We start from the raw sequence: 3,080 nt of genomic DNA, 5'->3' as shown, positions 1-3,080 counted from the left end.
TCCAGAAGACTGGAAAGAAGTAACAGCTGTTTTTGCCCGTCTGAAACTAAGGAACAGATCAATAATGATCTGCTGCTACAGTAACTTAAACGTGTTAGTGTAACCAAGGCTGCTGGAAGATTTCCCATGATGCACTGAATTCTACTCCCTCTTTTCACTCCTGATGCATTTATGTGTCACTACTGCAGGGATGCCATTAACTTTTGTCTTCACTCTCCTGTAGTTTGTGTTGGTCCCTGTCTCTCTGTGTCCCTCTTGTCTCAGTTCTCTTTCCTCCGACCAGTCGTAGTCGATGGCTGTCCCTCCTTGAACATGGTTCTCTTAAAAGTCTACTAATTTTAAAATGATGGTCTTCCTCCCCACTGTTGCTGTTCAAACAAGATAAACAAGATACAAAGAGGTATCAACCAAACCACCAGTTTAATAGTTACTTTAGTTTAGCAGTAATTAAATCTAACAACTAACTAAATGCATAACACAAGAATCCAAGGAAGTAAAAACTATATTTAAAGTAAATGACACCAGTCGTCCCTCCATCATATAGCAGGCCTTCTCATTTCCCAACCTGGACTTCCTGTATTTAATAGTTCTGCTTTCAAAGACCCCAAGCACCACGCACAAAACCTTAGGGTGTCACGAGAGTTTACATTTAGCTGAAGGCTCGTTTCTTAGAGTACATGAATTCTGTTTGGATGTTTCCCCTCCTTGGCACAGGATCCCAGAGTTGTAGATTAATCTTGTGTTTGCATGTTACCATGTAAACATGGGAGTTGTGCCATCTTTGCTGAACCAAAAGCACAGAGGGCAGGAGGTCAGGTGTGGGTGATGGTGGCTCGGTCTCCAGTTTTGTCTTCCTCTGTCTCCGTTTTTATTTCTGTCATGCTTTTTATTCACCACCTCCCACACTGACTTCAGATATGTGGTCTGATTAAGCACATCAAGTTTTTGAGATACCCAGCATTGACGTTTTTCAATATTAATATAACAACACTCCGTGTGGAATTTTAACCAACCATCCATTCTCTTCCACTTATGCTTGTCAGGGTCACGAGGCTGCTGGAGCCTATCCCAGCTGCATTAGGGCGAGAGCCAGGTTCACCCTTGACAGGTTGCCAGTGTGCCGCAGGGCTCGCGTAGAGACAGACAAACACTCGCATTCACATTCACACCTGTGGGTAATTTAGTTACCAATTAACCTGTCCCCACCAACTGCATGTTTTGGACTGTGGGAGGAAGCCAGAGTTTAGTTCTGAGAACAAAACAGAAGACCAGAGATGTGTTGAAGCATATTTCTGTCATTTTAGATGAAAATTTAAAAAAAAAGAGTTTTAAACAAACCACATCCAGCCGACCCGACGGGCCAAGGAAAGAGCTCAAGCTCTCCTAAAAGTGACGGAGGTAAACGTTGGGGGGCAGCTGTAGATCAGCCCCTGGCTCAGTGTAATATTTGCTCTTCACTCTGTTTAGACGTCATCTGAAAAATGTAATAAATGATCACAGACAGAGGAGCACAACGCCCGACCACCTAAAATAGTCCCCTTGGTTTACAGAAGCCTTCACAGTTGTTGACTTTCTCCGTCCCTGCATCAGCTCGGTGTTGTGAACTGTTGGTGTCACTGAATTTAGATGAATCCCTAAAAATAAAACACAAGGCGTTGTGGTACGAGTGAATAATGAACACTGTTGTGCTTCTAAGAGGTCATTGTTTGTTGTGCTGAGGGGTTCAGCCACTTCCTGGTTGGGTCATGTGCAGTGCTTGGCTCAGCTTCGCCCGACCTGCTCCAAAGGAGACATTTGACACCGATCGCACAGAGCTTTTTGTTCCTGGAGCCCGTTTGATGTTTGCTCTGTGATGTTGCTTTTATTGGGTTTATTGGTGAAAATAATAGATTATATAAAACAGATTGTATTAGCTTAAGTTAAAGGTTTGCAGGTATGAGAGAAGATGATGAGAATTATTGTTATTATTCGCATTTTTACTACTTTACTACAAAGAATAAACATCTGAAATGAAAAACAAAAAAAAGTTTTTTGTAAAGTTTTGGTAAACTGGTGTTCGTGATTATTTGCTAAGTATTAGTGGCGTTAAACACCAACTAATCTGTTGAAACTGCAAGAAATGAAGCGTGCAGAACGAAATTATTACTCTGTTATCACTAAAGTAGCTTCAGGGGCACTTCTGATGTTTGATGCTATGAAAGAAAGTATGTCAGGATCAGATTCAAAATTAATAAACTAATTTTATGATCATTTAACTGACAATGTAACACTCAGGTACGTGTGGCTTCAATTCTCACATACCCGCATTAGTAATAAGTTTAAGTTTAGTAACTTATGTAAAAGTTTCTCGCCTTATTCTGCACACGTGTAGATGTACAGTGAAGCCTGCTGGCATGAACCTCACATCCATGCAAATAATATGTTATTAGCATGCAGTATGGTCTGCTTGTCAGCCTGTATATGAGGGATGTAGCATGCAGTCGGTGGTGGCTTCACTGCAGAGTGTGACTTGATGGCATACTGCTGCCACTGTTACGCTGCTCTGGTGCCATCGCTCTGCTCTGATCCATGTGAGAAAGCTTGAACTGAGGTGAGAAGTGGTCAAGATCAGATCGAGTCCACAGGTTAATGTCTCCAGCAGCTGAGCTCAACGAATATTAAATCTGAAGCAAAAATAAACAGTCGAGATATGTTATAACCCAACTGTAACCGTAAATAAGTGGACGTGGATACATGGCTGGACGGGTGGACGGCAAAATAAACAAAGTGAGCTTTGCTGCTAACGTGCACGGTCAACTTTAGTCCTTGTTCCTCGTCGTTCTTATTGTAGTGATTAAAAACCAGGCTTGGGAAAAATGCTAGAATGCTATGGTGTGTTGTTAGGGATAAGAGAAATATTTTTAATGTGTATCTGCTCATTATATTGTTTTATGTACTTTAATAAAGGCTTGTAGAGCAAGGCCGCTTTTGACTCCCAAACTAAGTGCTCAGCCAGACTGAAAAACAGGAAGTTTTAGTGCACAGCCGTATTAATAGATAAGACACTGAAATGAGGAACTTGCCATATAAGCAAAGTTTGA

The 3,080-nt window shown here is 41.5% G+C and overlaps 1 protein-coding gene across 1 annotated transcript in view; it reads left to right on the top strand.

Annotated features, from left to right (window-relative positions):
* The window catches only part of slc4a4a (solute carrier family 4 member 4a), a 54,078-nt gene that overhangs the window by 4,572 nt on the left and 46,426 nt on the right, over positions 1–3,080 (top strand). The gene's annotated exons all lie outside the window — the stretch shown is intronic.

This window comes from Pundamilia nyererei, unplaced genomic scaffold (genome assembly GCF_000239375.1).
Source record: "Pundamilia nyererei isolate P.nyererei 1_Seehausen unplaced genomic scaffold, PunNye1.0 scaffold00038, whole genome shotgun sequence".
Classification (NCBI taxonomy): domain Eukaryota; kingdom Metazoa; phylum Chordata; class Actinopteri; order Cichliformes; family Cichlidae; genus Pundamilia; species Pundamilia nyererei.
Note: the sequence above shows the minus strand (reverse complement) of the source record. Positions and strands in the feature narration are given on the sequence as shown.